The following is a 16,194-nucleotide window of genomic DNA, read 5'->3' as shown; positions in this document are numbered from 1 at the left end:
AACACTAAACTAAACTTATCTTATGTTTTTGGCAAAACCCAAGCGTTTTAATCGCCTTAGTGGTCTCGCAGGAAGCAATCTTCTCGCTAGTCTGCTCCGGTGTCTAGCCAGTCTGTCACTATACCGACTAGTGTGTCTCCCAATCTGTTCCTCCACAGTAAACAGTTTCAGATCTCGATGTAAAGTTGAGCCGCGCACATACCATGGGCAGTTTTTAATTTGCCGCAATACACGATTTTGCAGGACCTGTATGCGTTTATAGTTTGATTTTACGCATATTCTCCACATCTGCACACCGTAGAGCCAAATTGGGGCTACACAGTGGACATAAACCGCTCTCTTAGCTCTGAGTGACATGGTGCTGCGTCTGTTGACCAGCCACCGCAGTTGTTACATGCGTTGCCCACATCTCCTAGCCACTGCCTTAAGATGAAGACCAAATGTTAGACGCTTGTCAAGGGTGATGCCAAGGTACTTTACCTGCGAAGGTTGATCCAGTGTTTCGCCATCTAAACTTATAGGCGGGGTGTGACTGATGAAGGTTTTTGGGGTGAAGCAAGTGTTGGTGGTCTTGCGTGGGTTAATCTTCATGTTCCATCTTTTGCACCATGCTACTAGTGTGTTTAGGTAGCTCTCCACTCCATTCGCAGCCTCAGTGGGACATTTTGAGCTGTAGAGCACCGCTATATCGTCTGCGTAAGTAGCGAGAAGGGCTTTGCTAGGATTCTCCATGTGGCGCACGCTAGGGGAGGGTAGGTCGGCCGTGTAAATGGAGTAAAGCAGCGGCCCTAATACGCTGCCCTGAGGAACTCCAGCTCTCATCTGGCAAGGAGTCGAGTATGTGTTCCGCACTCTGACAATAAATTGCCGACCCTCCAGATACGATCGTAGAATCCCGAAGTAAGGTGCTGGGAAGAGCTTTTTGATTTAGCTTAGGAGCCCTGTATGCCGGACCCTATCAAATGCTTGCTGCATATCGACAAAAACAGCGTTGCAGTATTCCATATTCCATCAAATGCCTGAAGGATGTGCCTCGTCAGCCTGTGAACCTGCGCCACAGTTCCGTGTCCTTCTCTAAAGCCAAACTGATGGTCCGGTAAGATGTGACATTCACTGATGATATTGCCAAGACGATTGGCAATAAGTCTCTCCCATACTTTGGATAGTGACGACAGCAGACTTATTGGGCAGTACGATTCGGGGTCATCCTCTGGCTTTCCTGGTTTGTGGATCATTACAATCGCTGCCATCTTCCATTGCTTAGGAAAGAATTCCACCCTCAGCATAGCATTAAATATTAAAGCTATGAAGATGATCGCCCGAGTAGGGAGGGCTTTTAGCGTTGCATTTCTCAGTCTGTCATAACCAGGTGCTTTCTTATTCGGCAAGGATTTTATAGCTTCAGCAATTTCCTCAACCCTAACTGCCCTAATGGGTAAGGACATTTGTAGAGGTGTCTGTAGACTATCAGTGGTCTCTTCTATCTGATCAGCAGTGGCAAATTCACAGGGCGTGAGCCTGGCTTCTAGATGCTTCGCAAACGAATTCGCTTGCTCCTCTCCGTTCTTAGCTAGATCACCGCTAGGACACTGTATTGGTACCTGCCTAAACGGTTGTCTTTTAAGTGACTTGGTACACTTCCAAAGCGAGTATCCAACATCAAGTGTATAATCCAAGGAAGCCAGCTTCTGCTCAAAGAAGTTGCTTCGAAGTTCTCTCAAAACAGTTGCCTAGCAGCCCGGTTCCATAAAATTCGGTCCCATGGGTCCTGCGTTCTGATTGCGCGTCTACGAAGTCTTCTTTTTTGCGACAGAAGATCCCTGGTCTCTCTTGTTAGTCGAATTCCATAGCTGGAACCTATCTGGGACTGAGAAGGTGTTGATGCAGCAGCAGCCGTATAAATGCTCTCAGTGAAGCTATTGACAGCCATCTCAATATCTTCACCCGAGTTTAGAGTGGTGTTTAGCTGAATCGAACTCCCTAAATGTTGTCTAAAGACGAGCAGGTCTGTGTGCCTGGTTATTAGAGGGCAATTTGCTTTGACGTTTATGCCTTCTGTCTTAATATTAATGACTAGCGCCAGATGATCCGAGTCCAGATCCCAGCTCTGAGTTATGCCTACTCGGAAATCCGGTATTTCATGATACAAGGCAAAGTCTGTGCAGGAAGGCGTGTGGTGAAGCACATATGGATACCTGGTTGGCGATCCAGTAGCAAAGATCCTAGATCCAGTAACGGAGATGGCTTCTGCTAGTTCGCGTCCCCTCGGTGAGTTGTATGTGTCTCCCCACAACCAATGGCGGGTATTTTGGCCGCAAGCACGAAGTGTGTTGATGAAATGCATTTCGTCAATCCTCACCCTTGGTGGGCTGTAAATAGCGCTGAACTCCACGTCTCCCAGGGCCGTAGCTACGTTTACAGAAGACATTTGTATGTTACGGGTCTCATTGACTCTTTGAGGAAAATGGCGAAGAGTTGTCCTGACCAATACCGCCACTCCGCCAACGCTGTTATTATTTCGTGATGGTCTGAAAGCTGGGTAGCAGGCACATCCATATATTTTTATAGTGTCTCCACGCTTCATCCTGATCTCCGTCAAAAGAAGAATGTCGACGCTGTTGTTGTGTGCGAAGAGTTCTATTTCTTTAGCTTTTGATGAAATGCCGTTAGCATTCCAGATAAGAACTTTTAGTGGATTCATTTCGAAGCTGCAACGTTTTTCGATACGTTGGTTTACTTGCCTGTTATGCTGCTGCTGTTCTTGTTGTTGCCGCTGCAACCATGTGAGAAACTGTTGTTGTTGTTGCTGCCGGAGCTGCTGCTGCCACTGTTGGAACTGTTCCTGCTGCTGTTGCAACACTGCCTGTAAATCATAATGCAATTATGTTGCTGTGGAATTTGATGCGCTAGAGGATTATGAAGACGCTGCTGAGCAGGTCCATCTTTGCAATGTGTTGCAATAAGATTTCTTTTAACCATTGCAGCATAAGAGACTATGATGTATTCCTTCCAGTGCCTGCCGTTGGCTGATGTGGAGTTAGCTGCGGCTGTTGCTGAGTTGTCTGTCTGTTAGCCCTTTGTTTACGATCAGACCTCAAGGTGGGGAATTGCTGATTCGCTGTAGAAAGTGCAGAGGGGTAAGCATAATAATTCTGTGCATTTAAGTTAATGTGTCTTGGCCTATTCGGATTATTTTCCCTCCTTGCAGGCCTCATAGATCGGCGAAGAAATTCCTGATACCATTCACATTCTTTATAGCTAGCCATGTGGCTGCCAGAGTAGTGTATGCATTTGGGCTGTGCATCTGGAGGACATATACATTGCATTGTTTGATGATTTTCACCACATCGGGCACAATTGGGCTGTCGGCGGCAGTATTTAGCCGTATGGCCGTAATCTTGGCATCGACGACATTGTGCGATTTCGGTTGTTTTTCGCATTCTCTCAACTCTAATTCTTTGGCGGCAAAGAGTCTTAACATTATTTTTTTTTTGGACATGGCTTAATATTAATGAAAAAAATATTAAGCTTTTCATCCTTATTTATGCGTGAGCTTGGGTTATGGATATGAAGAACCTCGAAGCCCAGTTTATTAAAATCGGCAATAATGTCTTTATTTAGAGTACTGTTGTGCAGATCTCTTACAACAATTCGGTGTGGCTTTTCTGACTGCATTTGGTATGTGTGGAATTCTATTTCAAGTGTATCTAGTCGATCCACAATGGCTCTATAGGTGTCGCTGTCATTAGGGAAGACTCTGACCGTTTCCCCTTGATTAGCTTTAACCACGACGTTATCTAAGCTGGCCACTTCGCTTATAAGCTCAAAGAGGTCATTTAAGTCACTAACATTAAGTACTATTTGGGGTGGTTTCGAAGGTGCCTTATGTTGCTTATCGGTAGTAGGTACCTCTGGCTGAGCATTAAGTGTCTGATGTTCATCAGCTACTTCATATATCGTGTCTGCCTCTTCCTCTTCATCGCTTGAGATGTCCATGTCAAGAGTGGCAAATCTATAATTGGCGTTTGCTTGTCGGTTTGTACTTGGGGAGGCATGCCGAGTTCGAGAAGCATTCAATCGCTTGGAGCTAGGCATGGGTGACATAGGCTTGTCGTTTTTCCGTTTGCTTGAACGCCGATTTTGTGCGTTCAACAATCTTTCGGCAGCGTTAGAACTTTTTGCGTTTGTAGCGTCCTTATTAATTATTGTATGGCATGTGCTACTTATAGTAGAAGTTGCCATTGTGTAATTGGTGATACTGGAGGCAGTGGTAAATGATACAGTTATTGTTGTTGTGCAGTTGCTCTGGCTTCAAATGTGTGATGCTCTCTGGAGTTCTGAACTGAACTCAGATCGAATCACAGAGGGTAGCTTCCCTGCTATTAGAAGCATTTTTTCATGGACAATCGATTTATTATTAAGCCGAGAACCAGATAGAATATTCTCGTCCATTGCCTTAATTTATGTGCCCTCTTTAGCGGCAGTGCGCGGGGAGAGGGGTTAGAGAAAGCCGCTATACTGAAATTTTTGGTGTTTTTGTTTTTGTCCAATTGCCGACACCGCGCGAAGCAGCGTCCGAACTTTATAAGGTGTGCTATTTATAGCACACACGAAGATGTACAATTGCGAAGCACTTCGTTTCTTTCCCCTCTTGTGCAGTGGCGCGCACAGAGAGGGGTAATAAGTTTGGCCCTGATGGGCAACGAATGTATTAGTTTGTCGCACTCCCTTTATTTTTCGTTGCTTCGGGCAGCCGACACTGCGCTGGACAGCGTCCGAAATTCTACGTTAACTTTTAACTATTTTTAACTCGCGTACTTTGTCTATGCGTGACACAACCGACCGCGACGAGAGCAGATTAACGACTGCACTATGGGTAAAAAGTCCGATTTTTTGGCATAAATCAAAAAAATTGTTTTTTCAGTATCCGCCAACTGTTTTCATATTCTCATTTAGAAAACTCCAGCCGACTTAAAAACAATTTTTATAAAATTTTGCGGACTACCCATAAAGTTTTAAGCTTCGTCAAAGGTAGCTGATTCAAGGTTACATGGTAAATTGAAGACAGCGTGGGATATGATGCTCTACTTTAAACGTGTGTATATCTTTTGGTGCTTGAAATAGTATACAATATTTTGTATGGAAATGATTCAGGAAGCTTTATTAAATAAGATGAGTGAAAAATTTGTTGTAGTTCTGTGACTTATCGTCCAATTGTGCAAAGTGTTGCTATTGTGCATTTGTAGATAAAAACTAACATTAATATGTGTGCTTCGTTAGATATGTTCATGCACATGCATGAACATAGAAATATGATAAGTAGGGGAACGTACGCGCTATGCACTCGACAGCTAGCATAAAATAAATAACATATGTTTCAAGTGTGAACTGTCAAACTGGGCATAAATTATGACCCTGACCCTTAGCGATTAGAATACGTAAGAGGCGAGCGCTGAGCATTACAAACTCAGCGATAGCATAAGAATAGCTAATAAGCCAACGCGGAGTCTAATAAACTCAGCAATAAAATAATAATAGCTAATAAACCAATGCGGAGTCTTACAAACTACGCGATAAGTTAATAATATGTAATAGACCAATGCTGAGCCTTACACACTCAGCAATAGAAGCACTTGATTTAATGGTTGAAATTATACATGAGTCTGGGTATAAAAACCCGGGCCCAGCAGAATAAAGAATCAATACGAAACTAAACACCAACATAGTCAAGTGTATTCGTTCAGATATAACTTTTGATCCCTCAAAGGTATTTGAAATGTTTAAATTGGAAGCTGTGTATAAATCTTTGCTAAATCCAATATTAAAAACACTTCTTGCTCATTCTTGCTCCTTCACAAAATAATCGACATGTTGCAATTACAGATGAGCTCTGCAATTCCATGCTGCTAGAAGTGTGGAGCAGCAACAAGCGACAACAAAGCGCTATAAAAGATTATTTCGTTAAAAAATAAGTAAAGAGAAAATATCGGACGATAAATATAAATCAATAAACTACAAAGTAAAAAAAAATTGTTGGATTTATCAAGTATCATTTAACAAAATGCAATCGATTGCTGATTAGAGTAAAGTATCAAGGTCAATGCGTACGCCAGATCACCTAAAAGAGCAGGTTGGAAGCAATTAAATTATAACGATGCTGGTCCGCGATTAAAAGAGAAATCGGCTTCTGAGCTTGCCTCAGAGTATGATAACACGACGCCTCTCTGCATTAGTTTCGTTTAAAAAATTAACGGAAAAGGATACAACATTAGCTTTGAAGTGGTAAATCTAATGACGGCAACGCAGCAAGAAGAGCTTTTGGAAATGTTGAGTTGTTTTTTTACCATTTTAAATTTTGACCAATAAATCTTATCAACCGTTTCTATAATATTAATTGCTATCTCTTGCGAGCATAAGGTGAACTCCGGGAAATTTAAAGCTCTGTGTGAGAAAACATTCAATTTGTGTTTGTTATATTATACATATTTTATAAATAATATTTTTGATATCCAATGCCCGCAACTATCCATCACATTTTGGTGCATGGGCATCAAATAATGGACATCTGTATACTTCCAGTTGAGAGCTTGAGTGAGCACATTTGAAGCACTAAATAACATTACAAAAACAATCGAAAATCCCATGCTAGGAAGTGCAGGCGATTACAAAATATAAGTGGCGTATTCAAAAGGGCACTAGACTCATCAGACCCACTTATTTCTAGTCTCAGTTTGAAAGAACGAGCTCGCCAAATGAGAAAAAAAGAAATGCCTACAGAAGATATTGCACTTCTAGAGACATATAGTTTCGAACCTTCTGAAAAATTTGGAAGAATTCCTAGTTCAACCAAAAGCGAAAAAGAGGAAGATGATACTGAAGACACCTATGAAAAGAAATATTGAATGAATTGTATTGAGTTGGAATAAGAAACTTATAACTAAAATAATATTCACGGTAAAAGCTTGTCTGGGACTAGAATTTTCGTTGCAATAACCGGATGGATGCTATAAGCGAAAGGGGTGGGGGCGTGGCTCTATTAAAAACAAAAAAAAACCGAAATTATAAAAAATTCATATTAATATGGGACAATTAATGCCAAAAATTCAGTCTTTTTACCCATAGTGGACTGTTGAATAATAATCAAATATTTGGCCAATTAACATACGCACCAGGGCTGTCATTTTAGCTTTTTCCCCGTCAGATCTGGCTATAATTGAAGTCCCATTGCGGGAAAAATTCGAAAACAGCGGGCTGCGGGAATTCTGGCTTTAAAAAAATTAATTTTGCTCTCTTTTAGCTTTATTTAATTTTAATTTATTTATTTATTTTTTTTTTTATCTCTGTCAACACTAAAAATAAATTATGCGACAGCATGAGCGTTTAGCAATTTAGACTACGCCGTACTAAATGTACAACATAATTAAACATGCGTTGGCTCCTCATTTTCTTGAGGATCTTAGAAATAAGATTGGAAGCGTTAAATTTATTTTGGCTTTGGACAAATCAAGTGACAAAGCGGCTCGTTAAATGACAATTATTTATTAAACACCTGACCTCTCTTTAAAAGATTGAATATTTTATAATTTGTATTTATGTATATGCATGTATATCTATAATTTCTACGTAAATGGTGTTTAGGTGTCGTTATTAAATATCTCTGTTGAGAGTGGAGTTATGATATCGACGTTCCGATTCGATTTTAATATTTCTCTTGAAAGTGGAGATTCCATGTCTATAGTTGAAGGAATCAAACAATTAAAAACAAATGAATAGTCATAAATGAATTTAATAAAGAAAATAGTGTTTTTTAAACCCAGCTTTTATTTTGGCTTATTTTTTCTTGAATTTAGCTTCTTTTAGCTTCTTTTTTTTTTTTTTTTTTTTGCCAATCTGGCTCTATTTGCTCGAAAAATTATGACAGCACTGATACGCACGTGCAGCAGCTACAACAGTGTTCGTATACGTGTGCACACACTGTAAGGTGGCCTTTTTGCCCACCTTACATGTTGAATTATAGTTGTTGAGATTATATGATATTTGTAGCAAGTAAGTTAATGAATTGAATTGAGGTGAATTATAGTCGTTAAGTTTATATTATATTTGTAGCGATTAAGTTAATGAATTGAATTGAATTGAATTGTATTTGGTTGATCTTTATAGTTGATGAATTTGTATTATGCTCGTAGCGATTAAGTTGGATTGGATTGATTTTTGTAGCCATTAAGTTTATATCTTGTAGTTGTTGTATATTTTTGGTAGATGGTAAGTTAGATAGTAATCAGACTAAGCGTTAGTTTGTAAGATAGTTAAGTAGATATAGGTGCCATAGCTATTAACTCTAGACAGTAAGCAAAATTCAAATTAGTGGGCGGGCACGCGATCAGCAATGCAACCGTGCGGCTTGAAAGCTCGCGGTGGTGGATTGCGTTGCTGGTCGCGTGGTGAAATCTGCAGAGCGGGAGGAGAAGCTTGAAAGCTGCACGCAGAGATTAGTCAGTCTGGAGCTCTCGATGTGAGCAGACGCGCTCAAAAGGGAAAATCAAAACTAACTAGCAGATATAAAGGTTATAAGGCGACAAGTTTAATAAAGTAAGGAAATACACGTAGAGATGGTTGCGTATTTATTCGTAGCTAGTTTAATAATCAATTTGTTAGTTTACTAATCATAACTAACACTAACTGGTAGTTTGAACGAGGTCACGACCCGTTCGCCAGAAGTTAAGACTCTCGCGTGGTCTTGAGTGAACGCCGGCGGCAACGCTGGGCGTTCCTCGATCCGCGGTCTACCGACCTTAGTGGCCCTACTAACATTCCACAACACGCTTTCGCAGCCCCGACCCCCGCAATCTGGAGTGCGCTTGATCGCGCCACTCGATTGCGGCCACCCTCTATTCTCTAACTCAATACGTCCCGTATCTACTTACAAATTTCTTGTAAGTTATGGCCCTGGGCAGACTGAGACTCTGACCCCGGCTGGAAAATAATGTAACCTTACAACACACATACAAACTTCTTCTTGAACATTCTTAGAATCTGCTAGATGGCGCTGCAGCAGTGAACCTATTTCAGTTTTGCCAACGGACCTTCGAAAAGTGAGGTTGCGTAGTGTGTAGCGGCGTGACGCTCGATCGAGAGATCTCGGGTTCGAACTGAGAACGCGCAAATGATGTTAATTTTCTTTAATTGTTTCAAAATATTTATATACTAGCTGGCCCGGCAAACGTTGCATTGCCCTATCCATTATTTATAGGTAATAAATTGCTGAAAGCTATGTTGTTCAGGTTGGAATACATTCTGATTAATTTATTAATCTGATTTTTATTCATTGGTCAGGTGCAAGAACAAATAATGCGGATGGTTTGCCAACACGTGAGCATGCCACGTACAATTGACCATGAGAAAAACACGAATTTTCTAGATTGAAGCCACAAATAGTCAAAGATTGGCCCTGTGATTTGTTGATCGTCATGGCGAAGGCAAGACGAATCGGGAATTGAATTCGTTTAAACTCAAAGGGCATATCTGTTGGGATCATCGGAATCCTAGGAATAAGAACTTCCTCATCTTTAAATTTTCCTTTGAGTATCGACGCGTCAATCACATTGCTCATCAGTTTTCTTATCACAAAACGCATTCCATTGCACAGTTTTGGTTGGTTTAAATTTCTAAGCATGATAACTACCGAGCCAACCTTCAGTTGTAAATTGTGCGGTGGTAAACCAGGCACATCCAAGGAGGTCAAAAATTCAGTTGGATAATTAGTGGCTTCTTCTTCGTTTGTTACACAGTCGATAGATTTGAATGAATACAGAGTACCAACGATTTTATTTTGAATTATAAAATTAAGGTCATCCACATCTTTATTTTTAGCCACCAAATTGCTCGCTCACTTAACCATCTAGTATTTTTGTGGAAAGTAATGATATTCGGAAATACTTTGTTGATAAGCTCATCTTTTGATGAGACGAAATTGCAAAAATTTTGAGGAAATGAAATCAAGCCACTCGATTCGTCAACAGCAATACGGCCATTACCGATATTCAGCAATTGCTTCAATAAATCATTAGCAGATAGATCGTTCAACAATGCAACTCTCATATATACAGACAGTTGAAGTTTGGTTACATATCGCCACAGATTTGATGCATTGAGGCAAGCGTTTATTTCGTCGGCAGCAGTAGATCTTGGAATTACTGGTAGTGTTTGTCGGAAATCGCCAGATAATAAAATCATTGAACCACCAAAACATCTCGAGTCATTACGCAGATCTTTTAATGTTCGGTCTAGTGCTTCCAATGCGCGTTTGTGCGCCATAGTGCATTCGTCCCATATGATAATTTTTGATGCTACTAAAACTTTGGCCATTGCGGAGTGTTTTGAAATGTTACATGTCGGTTGTTCAGTAGCTTGAAGATTTAATGTCAATTTTAACGCTGAGTGGGCCGTACGGCATCCGTCTAACAATGTGGCCGCTATTCCAGAAGAAGCAATTGCTACCGCAATTTCGGATCTCGCACGTACAGTTGCCAAAATCAATGACATGAGAAATGTCTTCCCAGTTCCACCAGGGGCATCAAAAAAAAAAATAAATAAATAAGCCATCATCAATTGCATTAATCAGTGTATCATAGATTTCCCTCTGCTTAGGATTCAACAGTGGTACATTCGTTTGAACTGATTGCATTAGTTCATGTGGATCATATTCACGCTCACGGGCTGCCTCTCTTTGAGAAGCACGAATTAAGGCCCTTCTTTGCTAGGTACTAACGCGGCGCCTTTCTCGGGCGATTTCTCGTTCTTCGTCAGATAATTGACTCGCGATATTCCGATGCCTAATTGTATTATGGGTCCGCCGGGAAAGATTAGATCTAGGACGCGGCATTTTTATCAATAGTAACACTGAATATGCCCTCGCACAAAACCATATAAAACAATCGAGAAATATAAATATAAATAATTTACACAAATTTATGTTTGAGACAAACAAATACCTGAACTTTCGAGATATTTAGCTTCTGTACGCACGCGTATTATTTTTATCAAATGTGCTTTTTTTTATGAATAGTCAGGTTCGCCTGAGGCTGTGCCGTAGACTGACTCACTAATTTTGTTTATTTACTTCTATACTATTGTATAATATGAGAGCAGAACCGAAAACTGTCACTGTTATCAATGGAAATTTGAATCTTAGGAAAAAACCGCGTTTTTCGAGTATTCGTCAAATTTTTTCAGTATTTTTAAGATCTACTATCCTACTCGTAGCGGAGACAAATCCAACAAATCAAAAACCAAGAAAATTGGTCCAGCACATATCAAGTTATAAGTCTCGGTACACTTTTACACAACTCTCTTCTATATATATAGACTTAATTAAATGAGTTCTCTATTTCATTTATAATATTTTTAAATACACCGAAATTGAAATTTTAGTTATACTAAATGTGCATTTTTATTAGTTTGGTTCAGGGTAGTATCAAGTCGAGCATCTCGACTAGAGTTTTCTTACTTTTTATTATATACTTATATCCATATATTGGATATAGGCTCCAAGCCAGCAGCACATCAGCGCGATTTGCTTATACATGTGGACACACTCACCGCGTATTCTATGCGTACAGACAGAAGCGCGCCTTTTAGAACATTCTTAGAATTTTGATTGATTTTCAGATTTTCAGCCGGTACTATAGTTTTTTTCAGAAGACACTCTGCTATTAAATTATTTTTTTTTTTTAGCAACTGGCTGATCAAGCAAAGCAGTGGCGCGAGTGCTAAAGGTGGCGCAGTTTATATTAGAGTAGGGAGGGTTCGAAACCTCTTCGATGATATTTTTTTCATACATATTTCGTTTTTTATAAAATAGATATTTATGTAGATTTTTTATAGATTTATTGGGAAGGTGCGAGCTTGAATGAATGGCACTTAATACATTTCCTTTTCTTAATCGAATAATTTAATAAGTTTAAATTCGTTTTTTCTGAAATAGCCCTCAAATACATATACGCAAATACATACATACAGTTTGGCAAGAAAGTGTTTACACACAGGGAAACATTTTAATTTGATACTACCTGAACCTAACTAATAAAAATGCACATTTAGTATAACTAAAACTTCAATTTTTGTGTATTTAAAAATATTGAAATAGAAAACTCATTTAATTAAATATATAAATATTTTGAAACAATTAAAGAAAATTAACATCATTTCCTCGTTCTCAGTTCGAACCCGAGATCTCTCGATCGAGCGTCACGCCGCTACACACTACGCAACCTCACTTTTCGAAGGTCCGTTGGCAAAACTGAAATAGGTTCACTGCTGCAGCGCCATCTGGCAAAACTAAACCAAACTAACTGCTGATGTGATTCTAAGAATCTGCTAGAATAACCAAACAATTAAAAACGCACATTTAGTATGGTTAAAATTTCAATTTCGGTGTATTTAAAAATATCAATTAAATAGAAAACTCATTTATCAAAATATAAAAATATTTTGAAACAATTAACAAAGTTAACATCAGTTGCACCTATCGGTAACGCCCGACTACAACGTTCTTGTTTTGTGATTCATCCCATTTTCTCGTTATAATTTTACATCATAAGTTTTTATTGTCAAAGAATTATTGCTACTTAACCATAAAAAAATTAATAACTATTAAACTTTATTTAAAGATTAGTCTATATACATTACACTAAGCGTAGCAATCAATCAATCAATCATTTGCATTCGAATGAAACCCGTTATTAGCTTCTTGCCGACCCATTGATGAATGTGATACAACGAGTAACAATCATGTGTGCACTGGTCGGGTGAGTACCATAATGGTTATACAGATCATATATTTACATATAGCATACATAATAGTGAACGGATTCATTCAAATCTAAAATTTATTTTCTTTTTAAATTTAGATTTTCTTTTCTATTTTATCTGTATATTTAAAAAATATATTTTTTTTTATACAGGTTATACAGATCATATATTTACATATAGCATACATAATAGTGAACGGATTCATTCAAATCTAAAATTTATTTTCTATTTAGATTTAGATTTTCTTTTGTATTTTATCTGTATATTTAAAAAATTTTTTTTTGTTATACCCTGAACCCATTTTCAATGGGAAATCTGGGTATAATGGTTTTGTTAAATGTATGTAACAGGCAGAAGGAGGCGTGGCAGACCCCATAAAGTATATATAATCTTGATCAGGGCGACGAGCTGAGTTGATTTGGCCCTGTCCGTCTGTCTGTCCATCTGTCCGTATGTTTGAACGCGTCGATCTCAGAAGATATAAGAGCTAGAGACTTGAAATTTTTTTTACGACGTTATAGAAGCTAGAGACTTGAAATTTGGAATGCATACTCATGTATATCTCCGATTTATAATGTGTTAAAATCCGATCTGCCCACTAGGGGGGAAAATCCATTTTCCGATATGCCAGAAAGCTGAAATTTGGTATGAAGGTCCGCGTCGACCACCCTAGATCACTAGCTATGGCGGATATATCTCCGCCCATTGGGGGCGTGGCAAATGGGATAAAGCTGTATCTCCAAGAGTTTTACAGCTAGAGCGCTGAAAATTTGCACGTCAGCTAATATTATGATTCTATAAAGTCTTAAGATTTAATTTATAAGTCTAGGCCCATTAGGGGCGTCGCAAATCGGACCTGAAGATATAGTGTTTTTTTTTAAATTCTTCTATATTTTGGACACTCTTGATGCCAGAGACCTCAAATTTTGTATATATACTCGGGCTGATCACCCAAGACCAAAAAGTTTTGTCGGATATATGTCCGCCCACAGGGGGCGTGACAAGCCGTAAAAGTTGATATCTCCTAAGTATAATAGCTAGAAGCTTCAAATTTAGATAGTTAAGTTACCAATAACCTCCTCTATCGATGACCCAGAAATAATTTTTACGCCTCTTTAGGGGCATATCGAAAAATACCCTGCAATTTTCACTTTTTTTGAGAGTAAGCATTCAAACTTTGCAGTTAGGGTACCGTTATCTCGTTCTAAAAACTGACCAAAAATTAGGTGTCTACGCCCAGTTGAGGCGTGGCAAATCGGAAAAACCTGTATATTCTACAGTATTAGAGCAAAACTTAACTACTAAATTGTTGATGGGATGTGAATGAGTACTCCGCAGTCGGTAACGCCCGACTGCAACGTTCATACTTGTTTTTTTTATTTATTTATTATTTTAAAGGTAGAGTCGCTAAATTTTAAATGTACATTCATATGTACTTTATAGAATTCCGATTTCGATTTCGATCAGTTCACTGATAGACTTGGGAGTCCAGTTGCATATTCAATACTGAAGTAGAAGCTGAAAACAAAGCACTATTCAATCGCAATTAATTGACTTTAGAGCCATTTCATGTCAGTATTTAGTACTGTAATACTGTCTACAAATCTTTCACAAATTGGCACTTAACTAAATAAATTAGTTAATTTCGCAATAAAAATAAGAAAACTCTAGTCGAGAGTGCTCTACTAGATACTACCCTGAACCAAATTAATAACAAGTATGAAAGCTCTTGTCAAGACTGCTCGACTACGATATCCCCTGAATCCTTTATCCTTTTGCTGATATCCTTTTGCGTTTTTCTGCTTACATACACATACAACACATACACACACAAGCAGCCACGCATAAACACGCATGGGCTGCAGTGTGCGCTTACTATGAGAACTTAATTGATTAATAACTTTTTTTGTGGACATACGTATATTCATTCATGTATACATCCGCGCTGTAAATACAGACATTTAAAAAAAATTTGAAGTTTCTTGCTCATATATCTTCTGAAATCTAGCTCTTATATCTTGGGAAATCAGGGTATAATGGTTTTGTTAAATGTAATTAACAGGCAGAAGGAGGCGTGGCAGACCCCATAAAGTATATATATTCTTGATCAGTGCGACGAGCTGAGTCGATTTAGTTCTGTCCGTCCGCCTGTCTGTCCGTATGTTTGAACGCGTCGATCTCCGAAGATATAAGAGCTAGAGACTTTAAATTTGTTTTCTTAGGTCCGTATATAGAACGCGCATATCGAGTTTTGCTTTAAATATCGATAACTTGCCCCGTTATTTTGTTATCGATTAAAAACATTATCGAAAATAAGTTATAATATGATGTCTCCTACATCTTTAGAGCTACAGTCTCCAAATTTTGAATGTATATATATACATTTTATACAATTTCGATTTTTGTTAAAATTAATCCCTCACCTCTAATTCACCCCCTCACCTTCACCTTTGTAAAAGGCGTATTTCAAATACTACATACATATGCTTTGGCAAATGCATGCATATGTTATAATCATGATAATTTCGATTTTTGTTGTAATTTACCCCCCACCCCTATATCCACCCCTTCACCATCACCTTTGTAAAAGGCGTATTTCAAGTACTAGAGACTTGTGCTTTGGAATGTACATATATTTGAACATTATGATTATGTTCTAAAAGTTTTATTAATGTTGTACGTCTAGAAATTAAATTATTCAACAAATAAATTCGTATAATGTTGCCCACACCGCAGCGCAGCCCAAGCGCGTTCTAATACGTGCGTATGTATGTATGTGTGCCGATAAGAAGTGCAGAGTGATTAGAATATCAGATTAGAGGGTTCAGGGTATCTCCTAGTCGAGCAGTCTCGACTAGAGTCTTTTTACTTGTTTTTTTTTTTTTTACATTTTTTAGTAATTTTACATTAATAAAGCATTAGAAATTATTTTCAATATATACAATTTATTAATTATAATAAAATAGAGATTTCGAAGCATCATATTTCATTGCATAGCGTCTCAATAATAAGAACAAAATGTGCAATAGAAATTCTCAAAACAGAACTTTTGCGCTTATTCGGCTTTGTGTCTCAATATTTTGAGATGTATCATGATAAAATGTAAAATTGATATATATTAGTTAAATTTGATGAATTAGTTATAAAAAATATGTTGGCAGAACATGCTTTCATTGACATTGAAAGTTTTGGCTGCGGTTGACCTTTCTGGAGAAATGCATTTTAGATGCATTTTATACAATTTTGATTTTTGTTAAAATTTACCCCCACTTCTAAATCTACTCCTTCACCAATGCGTACTTTAGTTACTAGAGACTTTCGCTTTGGCAGATGCACGAATTTTAACCAATCTCCAAATTTCATGGAGATAGTCCATCGACAAGA

General features: G+C 38.4%; 1 protein-coding gene across 6 annotated transcripts in view; it reads right to left on the bottom strand.

Annotated features, from left to right (window-relative positions):
* LOC6585847 (fibulin-1) overlaps window positions 1-16,194 on the bottom strand; it is a 157,017-nt gene that overhangs the window by 107,482 nt on the left and 33,341 nt on the right. The gene's annotated exons all lie outside the window — the stretch shown is intronic.

Source organism: Drosophila mojavensis, unplaced genomic scaffold (genome assembly GCF_018153725.1).
Source record: "Drosophila mojavensis isolate 15081-1352.22 unplaced genomic scaffold, ASM1815372v1 contig_151, whole genome shotgun sequence".
NCBI classification, from domain to species: domain Eukaryota; kingdom Metazoa; phylum Arthropoda; class Insecta; order Diptera; family Drosophilidae; genus Drosophila; species Drosophila mojavensis.
This window is presented reverse-complemented; position numbering and strand designations above follow the sequence as displayed.